The sequence below is a fragment of the Lagenorhynchus albirostris genome, chromosome 14 (genome assembly GCF_949774975.1).
Source record: "Lagenorhynchus albirostris chromosome 14, mLagAlb1.1, whole genome shotgun sequence".
In the NCBI taxonomy this organism is placed as follows: Eukaryota; Metazoa; Chordata; class Mammalia; order Artiodactyla; family Delphinidae; genus Lagenorhynchus; species Lagenorhynchus albirostris.
The window spans coordinates 85,562,092-85,574,955 of NC_083108.1; the positions used below are offsets into that span (position 1 = coordinate 85,562,092).

Genomic DNA, 12,864 nt, shown 5'->3' on the forward strand with positions numbered 1-12,864 from the left:
TTATAAAGTGCAACAATGCAGTGAAGCTTATTGTAAAATCATAAAGCTGGTCATAAAACTGCTTGCCCTGTGTTAGTGATTTGGGGCTCGAGCAAGGAAGGCATCGCGGGGAGGCATCTCACCACAGGGTGCGCAATTGTTTAGCACAGTCTCCTGCTCAGGACAGAGCCTCTCAGCAGGGCCAGAGCCTTTCTCACTAACCCTGTCCAGACAGCAACCCTTCTGTCTCACAGTGGGAGCTTGGTGGACAGGTGACACTAGCAAGGGCTGCAGGAGGGGCTCTGGGAGGGTTAAGTATTTCTTACATAGAGTTTCAGCTTGCCTTCCTGTTTTCAGTAGCACCTCACACTGATTTCCAAGATAACTGGAACCAAGTCCTGAGCTTTTTCATTCTCTCTCTGCCACACACACACTGCCTCTCTCTCTCTCTTAATCAACATATCCCCCAGACCGCTCTGCAGGTGGTTAGCTACCTCTGGTCTGCTAATTCAGTGACCACCTGAGAGGCTTCTTTCCACAATTTCAATATTTTGTTGAAATCTCTTATATGACTGTTTACTTTTTTCTTCAGGTGATGGGTGTTTTGAAAAAATGATTCTTCGCTGTTGCAATGGTTAATTTTACACATCAGCTTGACTGGGTTATGGGGTGCCCAGAGCGCTGGTTAAAACATCACCCTAGGTGTTTCTGTAAGGATGTATTTGAATGAGATTTTAACATTTAAAGCACATGGCTCTCCATGACGTGGTGGGCCTCATCTAATCAGTTGAAGGCCCGAATAGAACAAAAAGAACGGCCCCTGCCAAGCAAGAGAGAATTCTGCTGCACACTGCCTTTGGACTTCACTGCAGCAGTGGCTCTTCCTGGCTCCGTAGAAGACGGCCTTTGGACTCACACTGGAACATTAGCTGTTTGTGTCCTCAGTCTGCTAGTCTACTCTGTAGACTTCAGACTTGCCAGACTCCATAACTGCTCTTTATAATAAATCTCTTCATATATATATATATGTATGTGTATATATATATATAAAATTCTGTATACGTACATATATAATGTATACATACATTAAACATACATATATAATGCATATATTGTATATGTATATATATACACATATATAATGTATATATGTGTGTGTCTATATATACATATATATGTAAAAGTATATATAGGCAGAGACCTCATTCCATTGTGCTTTGCTTTATTGTGCTTTGCAGATACTGTGGGTTTTTTTTGCAAATTGAAGGTTTGTGGCAACCTTGTATCAAGCAAGTCTGTCGATGCCCTTTTTTCCAACAACGTTTGCTCACTTTGTGTCTCTGGGTCCCATTTTGGTCATTCTCTCAATATTTCAAACTTTTTCAGTATTATTATACTTGTTACAGTGATCCGTGGTCAGTGATCTTTGATGTTACAACTATGACTTGCTGAAAGCCCAGATGATGGTTAGTATTTTTAATCATGAAGTATTTTTGAATTAAGGTATGTTTAGTGTTATTTTAGACATAATGCTATTGCACACTTAATAGACCACAGTATGGTGCAAACGTAACTTTTATATGTACTGGGAAACCAAAAAATGCATGTGACTCACTTTATTGTGATATTTGCTTATTGGCAGTGGTCTGGAACCAAATCCACAGTATCTCTGAGATCCGCCTGTATATATACTATTGGCTCTGTTCTCTGCATCACCCTAATACAATCATAAATATAAGTAACAATCCACCACAGAAACCTAGATTTGGCAACAATAACGCCTTTTGACTGTGTTGTATGTACCGGGAGAATTTGAAGGCATTATCCCATTTAAACCTCCCAATGGTGTTGTAGAGAGATGCTTGGACTGAATAACAACTGGATTGTCAAAAGGAAAATGGCAGTACAGGTATTTTTTAATATGAAAAGTGTTTTCAGCTTTACTGAAGCATAATTGACAAATGAAATGATAATATATTTAAAGTGCAGAATATGATGATCTAACATATGTATAATTGTGAAATGATTATCACAATCAAGCTAAATAACACATCCATCACCTCACCATTACCTTTTTGAAAGAACACTTTACATCTACTCTCTTAGTAAATTCCAAGTAAAAAATACAGAATTATTAACTACAGTCACCACGCTGTATACTAGATCCCCAGAACTTATCATCTTATAACTAGAAGAGTGCACCCTTGGGCCAACATCTCCCCATTTCCCCCACCGCCAGACACTGGTAACCACCATTCTACTCTCTGTTTCTATGAATTCAACTTCTCTTTATTTAGATTCCACATATAAATGATACCAGAGAGTGTCTGTGTTTCTCTGTCCAGCTTATTTCACAGTCTCATGTCTTGGAAGGAATGTAAGTTGGTGCAGCCATTATGGAAAACAGAATGGAGGTCCCCCCCCGCCACCCCTGCAATTTAAAATAGACCTACCATTACTATCCAGTGATCCCATTTCTGGGTATATATCCAAAGGAAATGAAATCAGTATCTGGAAGAGAGATCTGCACCCCTGCACTGCAACGATTGCAAACTTATTCACAATAGTCAAGATATGGAAACAACCTAAATGTCCACTGATGGATTAAAAAAATGCACTATATGTATACAATGGAATATTATTCAGCCATAAAAAAGTAGAGAATCCTGCCACTGGTGACAACAGAACAGATATTTTAATCTAACTGCACTACACCAGAGTTACCTCTCTAATCACCTCTAAATCACCTTTATGTTCTGTTCTAGAAGCAACAAGATATTCTTTGGGCAGGATGAAAGAATCTCCTGCGTTATGTACTTTGCCTTCATGCTTTTCACAGCCATGCGGCATGATCAGTGGACAAGTGTTAGAAGCTTCCGAACCATGCTCTTGTTTCTATGTCTGAGTACTATGTAAATCTGGATAAAACCTGTAATTCTGTTTTACTGAAGTGTATCTTCCTCCCCATAGTTCCATCATGTCCTAGGTGTGTGAGGTACTTTAAGGCATCTAAGAAAGAAAAGGCACCCACTTCTTCCAAATAAATCATAAATCGTCACTCAACCTGTGTTGTACAGAAAGCAGAGCCCGAGGCAGAGGTTATGTGCTATGAATGCACGAGGGGCATGCCAGCCTTGGGGCAGAAGCGCCGGAAAAAAGGAGAGGGGCAGGAGAGGAAGGAAACTGATGAACACACGTGAAGGAGTTGGCCAGTGTTTGATATCAGGCATGAGAAATTGCCCAAATCTGCCAGACTCTTTTCTGGGAGACCATACTAATGGCTGCTTCTCAGATCCGTCCACCTGGGGAGGGGTTTATCCACTAGTTTCCATCTTTTGTTGGTCAAAGGTGTGCCCTGCAGGATGCTAACTCCTCTTTGCTTCTGGGTAGCGTGTGTGTACTTGTCCAGAAAATGTTGCACGTTACAGAGTGAACAAGAGAGCCCTAGGGCAGGACAGCACAGGCCTAAGGTCAGGCACTGTTTTCTTGTGCCAAAGCAAATTCCCTGGTGTCATTAGGGAGTTTAGTGCTACAGCAGCTGAAAAAAACAGCCCAATGTCCCTGAACCAGGTAGACCTGGCCTTCAGAGAAGGTCTGAAATGGCACAGAGATGTGTAACTGATAGAAATTCTTTAGTCCAGCTCTCTCACCCTGCCCTCCAAAGGCCATGGTGGGTGATTCTGGCCTGGCTAAATTTCACAGTGGGTACAGGGCAAGTATCCTGATGATAGTGTTTAAGCGCCTGGATCAAGCCATACCTGAAACCTATATGCAGACTGTTTCTTACGGAAGTCGACCAATATCTCTCTTCTGTTTAACCTAGTTGAATTGGGTTTACAGTCACTTGCAACAAAGGGTTTTAACAGTTTCACATTAGACGGATGTTTCTGAAAAGCACATTTTGGTCCAAAATGATATAAAGAATCATTTACAGAAAGCTCGGGCAGCTCAGAAAATGTTTTAGGTGTGACAACTCATGACAATCTCCACCATCCCGTCTCTCATCAAACTGGACATTTTTAATGAACAACTGACATTTTTTAAAAAACTCCTGGAACCTGCAGACACTATTAATAATCAGATCTCATTTTGACATCTTCATTCGCACTAAATTTAATTCACTGCTGAGACAAAAGGGAAGGGTACCCAACATCTTTCTCAGATGTCCTTCAGGATGTTCTCATAGCGGTGCTAAAGAAGAGGGAGCTATCATTTCTATGAACCTTTTGTGCTGTCAAGTTAAACCAGTTTCTTCAGTGAACCATCAGGCAAGCGTCATACCTCGAGCCCTTTCCTTGTGCTTTCAAAATCTGAAATTAGTCAAACACAAAGATAACTTGAGTGCTTTAGAAGTTGACCAAAAAAAGTGCAAAAATGAAGGAAAAAAAAAACACCTCACTTTTTTTTTTTTTTTTTTTTGCAAGTCTCTGCACATTTGGAGTTTGGGCACAAAGAAGATTCAGAAAACAATGGCTGTTTTAATGGGCCTTTCACAATGTACCGGGAAGCCAACTCATCTTAGAGGCGATGGTGAACACCTGAGCAGCTACTTTATGAAGATGCAGGAGTGTGGGGTGTGAATGCAAAACTCCCACTGGCCAATCAATGCTCAGAGAAGCTATGAACCCGCAGAGCAAAAGGCACCTTGCCAGAGAGTCACCCTGTAAAAGGAGAGAATTCTGAGAGTCATAAAAATGGGAATGTCATGGACCCGCTCAAGTGAAAAGACATCCGATGTTGTTTGGAAGCCAGGGCTAGGGATGGAAGAACAGGCCTACAGATGAGCACGCTGGGCCGCGCCCAACTTAAGAGCTCACACACATACAAGTACCTGTTAAGGACCTTGAATTAGTTTCCTGTTGCTGCTGTTAACACGTGACCACAAGCCCGGAGGCTCAGAACAATGCAAATGCATTCTCTTTCACTTCTGCAGGTCAGAAGTATAAAAGCAAGGTGTCCACAGGGCATGTTCCTTCTGGAAGCTTCAGGGGGAGAATCTGTCCCCTTGCCTTTCCGAATATCCAAAGGTTGGGGCTTCCCTGGGGGTCCAGTGGTTAAGAATCTGCCTTCCAATACAGGGGACGTGGGTTCGATCCCTGGTTGGGGAACTAAGATCCCACATGCCGCGGGGCAACTAAGCAACTAAGTGCGCCACAACTACTGAGCCCACGCGCTCTGGAGCCCATGAGTCACAACTAGAGAAAAACAAAAGCCCTTGTGCCACAACTAGAGAGAAGCCCGCATGCTGCAACAAAAGATCCCACGTGCCGCAACTAAGACCCAACGCAGCCGAAAATAAATAAATAAATAAAATTTAAAAACATATACATATCCATACAAATCCAGAGGCTGCCAGCATTCCACGGCTTGTGGCCCCTTCCAGCATCACTCCAATCTGTTGCTTCCCTCCAGCCTCCTCTGAAAAATCCTCACGTGCGTGTCCTACTGTAGCCGATTCTCTGCTTTTCTCTCCTTTATCAGGACTTTTGTAATCACATCCATGTGGATGAAGACGGCAACCACCTCGTGTCACACCCTTAACCACATCCGCCAAGCCCCTTTTGCCCTGTAAGTTAACATTCCCAGGTTCCAGAGTTAAGGATGTGGACCTCTCGGGGGCCATTCTTTATCCCACACAGTCTTGAAAGTGGATGATTGAGATCAAAGCACAAACTCTCATTCTAGAAAGGACTGTCCCATTGGAGCAAGCCCTGGGTTTGGCTGTGTCATTTATTCAAGCTTCTTGCTAATGTCTGGGTTTTTTTTTCCCAGAGTCTGGTTTCTCAGGTCCCTGTATTATAAGTATCTGGATCGTCTTCTGGGTGCTTGTATAGAGCACATCCCAGTACAGAGCTCGGGGCTGGGCTGAGGGCTCACGGCATTGTCCCACTCTTCTCTGTCTCTTAACATTTATTCAGTAAATGTTGAGCAAAGACCTTTGGGGAGATGTTTAAGGAAAAGAGACTCATACAGGAGACTGAAGTGTCCCTGGTAATTTACCTCATCATCAAACTTGCTTCCAAAGCATAGACATTCTTCTTATTTTTCAGATTGGGAACCAAAGCACTTCTGTTGTATTAGGCACTGTTCTAGGACTTTTATGTATTATTTACTTACATCTACCCTCCTCCCCAAGCTGAGTGAGTGGGTATCATTGCCTCATTTAACCAATGAGGAAACTGAGGTTTAGGGAGATTAAATGAAATACCCAACAGCAAGAGCAAATAAGTGGCAGATACAGAATTCACTCTCAGTCTTGCCTAATTTCCGGGCTCTGCCTTTTAAGCACCACATTCTATTGTCTCAAATGACGACGTCTCCGGGAGGGAACAGAGTATTTTAAGCGGGTGCATTGTTTTTTGTTGTTGTTTGTTTAATTTTTATTTTATACTGGAGTATAGTAGATTAACAATGCTGTGTTCGTTTTGGGTGTACAACAAAGTGATTCAGTTATACATATACTTGTACCAATTCTTTTTCAAATTCTTTTCCCATTTAGGTTATTACAGAATATTGAGCAGCATTCCCCGAGCTATACAGGAGGTCCTTACTGGTTGTGTGTTTTAAACATAGCAGTGTGTATATGTCAATCCCAAACTCCCAGTCTATCCCTCCCCCCGACCTTCCCCTCTGGTAACCGTAAGTTCGCAAGTGCATTGTTAAAGACCTTCACAGCACCAAAAGGCCTGGAGAGCTATCAACTCTTTTCTTTTTTCTTTTCTCTTTTCTTTTCTTATCATCTATCTACAGCATTTATCTTAAGGACGTACACTGTAGCTACTGTGAAACCTAGCAGATTCCCAGGCTCCAAAGGCTTTGCTTATGAAGAGGCAGAGCAGGGCTTATCCATATTCATAAGGCTTGTCTGCCACACTTCCTACGGCTGGGCTGGTGCCTCTGAAGGGCTCTGCCTCAGTTAGCCAGCGGCGTACCATACGGAGCGTTTATTCTCAGCATCCCTGATCCGGGGATCAGATGGCGATGCTCTGCTCCAGGCTGCAGGTCAGCTGAGCTCAGAAGGTCCACAGAACTTGGCTCCAGGCTCCACATGGGGTTCAGGCCTGCTCCACACTCTCATTCTTCTGGGGCCGTTACATCTCGTAACGATGTCAGAAGCACAAGAGGGCAAACCCAGCCACGTAAGCACATTTCCAGGACCTGCTCTGCTCACCTCCGCCAACATCGCCTTGGCCAAAGCAAGTCGCGTGGCTAAGTTCAAAGTTAACGGGAAAGGAAGTGAACTCCACCCACCAGCAGGCAGGGACGCAGCTATAAAGTACGGGACGGAGGGCTGGGGTCCCAGTGTAATCTACCACAGCCTGTTCATATCTGGGTTGTTTTCCCTCACTGATGGTGATTCCCTCACTTCTGCATCTGCTTTGATGGAGGAAGAACCGAAAAGTAAAACCCAATGTCTTCTACTCCACTGACAAGTTCTTACTCTTCATTCCATCCCCATACATTGAATCCACCCGCAAGCTCCAAGCATCAATGTCTCCACCCGGTTCTTCACCTGCACTGTCTCACTGCAGCCCACCTCCCACATCACTGGATTCTCAGAGCCTCGAAGCAGTGCCCTTGACTCAAGACATCCCCTCTGGACTTCACACACTGGCTGGGGTGATCCTTTAAAGTGTAAACTCCCTACCTTTCACCTCTGCACTTAAAATAAAATTCAAATCGCAGATCATGCCCTAAAAGACCCCATCTTCTCCAAGGCCCTGCCAACCTCTCTCATGTCATCTTGTAACAGTCCCCCACTCTGACCTCGTGTCCCAAGCATACCTGGGTCTTTTTTTTTTTTTTCAGCTCATGAGTAAGTTATTTATTTAAGCCATCTCCTGCCATATGCAAAGGGATGGAAGATATCAAGTATAATGGTCATCACCGGACACAGGAAGGTGAGCTTAAGGTCCCCTAACTTTTCTGGTCCATGTGTGCAGAGTAATGGCCCAAACTAGTGCTGTGGTCCCCACTGTAGTGGTCCAGGTTCTCTTTATTCATCTTCGTAGCCAGTTGGAAGCAGATTCACATGAGGGTTATGGACAAGGGTATGGTTACCATCTTCCCAGGGAAAGGGCTTGGACCTGATGCGGAGATGGGGGTAGTCGACCGCCTCCGGTCTGCCCTCCTCTCCGTGGCGCGACTTCAGGAAGACGTCCAGCATGCTCGCTCCACCCTGGGGAGCGCCACGAGGCAGGTGAGGGCCTTCCACATGCGAGCTGTGGGCGCCACTCGACATAGGCCGACTCAGCTGCAGCCGGGAACGACCCAGCGGCCCAGAAACCCGGAATCCAGCTGCTGCCGCCATTTTCAACCGGCATCACTGCCTACCTGGGTCTTCTCATTTGTTGTTAGCACTTGCTGCTCTCTTTGTCTGGTGCCCTGGGACCCCGGATCTTCACACTGCCAGCCCTTCTTGATATCCAGGTCTCTTAAAGGCTAACTGTGCTTATAAAGAAGGCCGCACCTTCCCACGCCCACACTACGTGGACCACCACGCACTAAACTGTTCTCAACTGTTCGGATTTTGGTATCACTTGGGCAGTGCCGGTCTCTTCCTTAGAAAGGAATTTAACTGACAGCAGAGACCTTATCCGCCCAATTCAGCATTGTACCCCAAATAGGAAGCACAGTGCGAGCTTGTGTTAACAGCTTGCTAAATACTGCATCGAATTCAAAAATGATCAAAGGCATCTGAACAAGAAACTCACACGTGCTCCAGAAAGTTGGAGGAAGCATGGCTTCATAGAGATTACCGGAAACCAAAGCACTATTGCTCTAAGTCTGAGCTGCTCATCAACGTCAGCGGACGCCTACACGCATCGCTGATATCTGGGAAGTGGAAGCTTGATTTGAGTTTCACGGAGTCCAAGTGTCACTGTATTCCTGAGGCTTGGCCAAGGGCCCCCAAAGAGTAGGGGCCCCCTAAGAACATTGAGTTCTGTGTTAGTTACCAAGTCAAAGTGAAGGAATTGGGCCCCCAATTTGGGCCCCCAAAGAACACTGGGTTCTGTGTTAGTTACCAAGTCAAGGTGAAGGAATTGGGCCCCCAATTTGGGCCCCCAAAGAACATTGGGTTCTGTGTTAGTTACCAAGTCAAAATGAAGGAATTGGGCCCCCAATTTGGGCCCCCAAAGAACATTGGGTTCTGTGTTAGTTACCAAGTCAAGGTGAAGGAATGGGCCCCCAATTTGGGCCCCCAAAGAACATTGGGTTCTGTGTTAGTTACCAAGTCAAAATGAAGGAATTGGGCCCCCAATTTGGGCCCCCTAAGAACATTGAGTTCTGTGTTAGTTACCAAGTCAAGGTGAAGGAATTGGGCAGGAATGTATGTCTGAGGACAGAGAGTTATGCGATGCATTGCAAGGCTGGTGAAAGATAGCATGATAGGAGTGTGAGCTTTGGAGCTACACTGTCTGAGTTGAATTTGGTCAGTTTCTTAACCTCTCTTAACCTCAGTCTCACCATCATTAAAATGAGGACAATAATAGCACCCACCTCCCAGGTTATCATGAAGATTAAATGGGTTAGTTCATGCAAAGCCCTTGTGAGCACTGCCTGGTACAGAGTGAGCAATCCATCTGGCTTGGCTATTATTAGTATAAATAAATATTAATTTGGATCAAACTGTAGATACAAGCAGAAAGAGGGGGAAAATCATAATTAGAGCTGTTAAATAACACTTGTTATAATTTTCTGTGCTGCCTTCTCAAAATAAGGTCTTCTGTAAATGCTACTTCAAATCTCAGAATTCAGCAACTCACCCACGAGCCAGCTGTCAGGGAATGGGTTTAACTCGTAGAAGTGGTTCTGTTCAGCCATTTCTTTTTCTCTGACAATGTTATCTCAGGGTTACCCAGTAGAAAAGTTACACTGCTTATTATAACCACAGTACAAACAAGGCCTGGGATTTATATAACACTTCAGATACCAAAAGCTAAAAAGCACATCTAAGTGATGCAGTCCTGTCTCTTTTCACAACATCCACTCAAAATCAAGAGTTTGATAATATTGTCCCCTGAGCAGATAAAGAGATTAAAAAGAAATCAAAGAACTTCTTCAGGGAGACCCAGGAGAGAAGTTCCATAGCTGAAAAGAGGTCTGAAAACCAATGTTAGCATACCAAGCCTTCGGTAATTTACCCGCCTTTACATTTTCAATTTGTTTACTTATGTTTCATCTCTTTCCAAAAAAGGAATTGGAAATATATTTCCAATTAAGAGATCCCAGACTGCATCCCATGGAACAATTACAGATGGTGGTCATCGTGACTTGGGAAAAATCCATTGGCAAATAGGATTCCACGGTGAAGAGAATCTTAATTCCTCTCATGCAGAAAAGGATCGTTACTTACAGTTCCGGGTGGTCTGACTGTGGAGAATCCTGCTAACTTTGGTTAGCCCAGCATTTTACATCCCCGGCAAAGCATTTTTTAAAATACAAAATCGATACTACTCAGGGCACCAGTGTTCCATGAATCATCTGTTTGGGACACGCTGACTTGAGGAAATCACGGTGCAGAGAAAAATGAGGGTGATAATGAGAAATCCAGGGTCAGGGGAGTGCGTATCAGTCCAGACCACCACCCTCTCTGCGTCCAGCTGCTACAGGCGGGATGCAGACGTGGCCATCAGCATATCCTACAGGCCAAGGGAGAGGTAGGAATACAAGCGGTCCTAAGGATCAGCTTATGGACAACAGGTAAATCTGGAAACAGGCAGTTTTGGGGGATTTGGTGAGCCTTTAGCCCAGGCTTCTTCTTCAAATATTTCAAGATCTGAAATAAAGAAGCAACACAGGGCACCGAGCAAAGACTACCCTGGATTTTTTTCCCTGAGCAAATTTAGCGATTCCAAATGCAACGCGTGACATTCATAGAGGCACTATTTAAACTTGTTTTAAAATTAGTGCTACTAGTTTGAAAATGGTAGTGTATATTAATGCAGAAAGATTTTAGAGCTTCTAGAAGTAGAGAGAAACTCAACAACACCATGGAAAGGATATAAATTTTAGAAATGACGGCAGCTATAAGGCACCTACCGTGCACCTAACAGAGAGCGGGCATTCAGCAAATGACTCCCTTGTTGTTATTATTACTGCTATTTTAAAAAAACAAAAAACACCAGTGGAAATACCACAGCTTAAGCTTCAATGCTGTGCTTAGTTGGTAATTCAAGCCTAGAGATTCTTTTTGGCAATGAACATCTGATTTATATGAAGGTCATAACCTTAACATAACCTTAACTCTTCTTCCTATTTCCCAAGCATCCCCAAATTTACCTATCGAAAACTAAATTTTTTTTTATTTCTCCCTGAAATCATGCCACCCCCTCCTTCACCTCTCCAGTTCGTAGCAAACGCCTCCTTATTTCCATTTATTTGAAATCAGACACAGACTTATCAGGATCCTCTTCTTTCTCTCGATGCCCCCATGACCATCCACCAGCAAGGCTCAACAGCTCTCATTATTATACAGTTAGTCCCCTACATACGAATGAGTTCCGTTCCAAGATCGCGTTCTTAAGTCCAGTTTGTTCGTAAGTCCAACAAAGTCAGCCTAGGTGCCCAACTAACACAATCGGCTACATAGTACTATACTGTAATAGGTTTATAATACATTTCACACAAATAATACATAAAAAACAAGCAAACAAAAAATAAATAAAACATTTTAATCTTACAGTACAGGACCTTGAAAAGTACAGTAGTACCAGCTACATCACTGCTGCTTTTCGCTTGTTTCTGGACACCCTGGGCTCGAAATAAAGGTACTGTACTACTGTACTCTATACAGTACCGTACAGTAAAGTACACAAAAGCACAACCACTTGCAGAGGATGAAAGCACACGACAATGTACGCCAGACACGTGAACTAACTTACCTGACCGGACATGCGCACGCACACTCGCATCTTTGAAAGTTCGCAACTTGAAGGTTCGGATGTAGGGGACTCACTGTAACCTCAGGTAACTGGACTCCGCCCCCTTCTCGCTGCCCCTCTCTCTGCCATTGTTTCCCTGCAGGATGCTGTAAAGTAGTCCGCAAATTCTCCTGCTGCCTGCATCGCTGCTCTCCTCCAATACAATCTCCACTCACAAAGTATTTAAAATCCATAAAATATATATTTAAAATTTCTCTAACTGACATCCCCCGAATTCTAACCGCTGCACTTGGAATAAAACCCAGATGCCGCTTCAAGCTCATCTTGAGACACTTTTCTCTGACTCTTTGCCCTCGGGCCACCCTGGCCACTTTGAGCTGTTTTTTGCCTTAGACCCCACCTGTAGAAGGTTCCTTCTGTCTGCAGCGCCCACATCTCCTGAACTGTGTAGGACTGACATGTCTCTATCCCGCAAGCCTCCGTTTAAACACCACCTCCTTAAGGCTGACCTTCTCTGATTTTCCAAACTAAGTGTCCCCCTTCCCCAATCCTTAATTCTCCACCACTATATTCTGTTTGATATTTTAAAGCATGTTGTCTGATATGTGCAATGTTCACTTATTTATTTATTTACCTGTTCATTATCTGTTTCCTACATCTTTACCGCTAACATCACGGGAGTGGGATTTATCTCTGTTTTATTTACCAAACCTTACACGATACCTAATATATTCAAGACACGTGCACACACACAGACGCACATATTTGTAGAATATATGCACGACTGAACGAATGAGGAAAACTCCAGAAAGGATTCTTTATGAAAAAGGAATGTAATTTGATTTCATGGTACAGTATGGAAATCATTTGTAAACCATCCGTGAAAGGATGATTCACTGATTAATTCCCTTCCATTTTCTCTCTGTCACAAAACCCACTTTGGCCAACATATCAAAATACAAGCAGGGCTTGCTGAATATTATTTCCCTTGAAAATAATC

At 43.7% G+C, this 12,864-nt stretch overlaps 1 protein-coding gene and 1 pseudogene across 1 annotated transcript in view; both read right to left on the reverse strand.

The window, feature by feature from the left end:
• TMEM132D (transmembrane protein 132D) overlaps window positions 1-12,864 on the reverse strand; it is a 636,308-nt gene that overhangs the window by 160,296 nt on the left and 463,148 nt on the right. The window lies entirely within an intron of this gene.
• LOC132504328 (cytochrome c oxidase subunit 6A1, mitochondrial-like) lies at window positions 7,976-8,290 on the reverse strand (annotated as a pseudogene).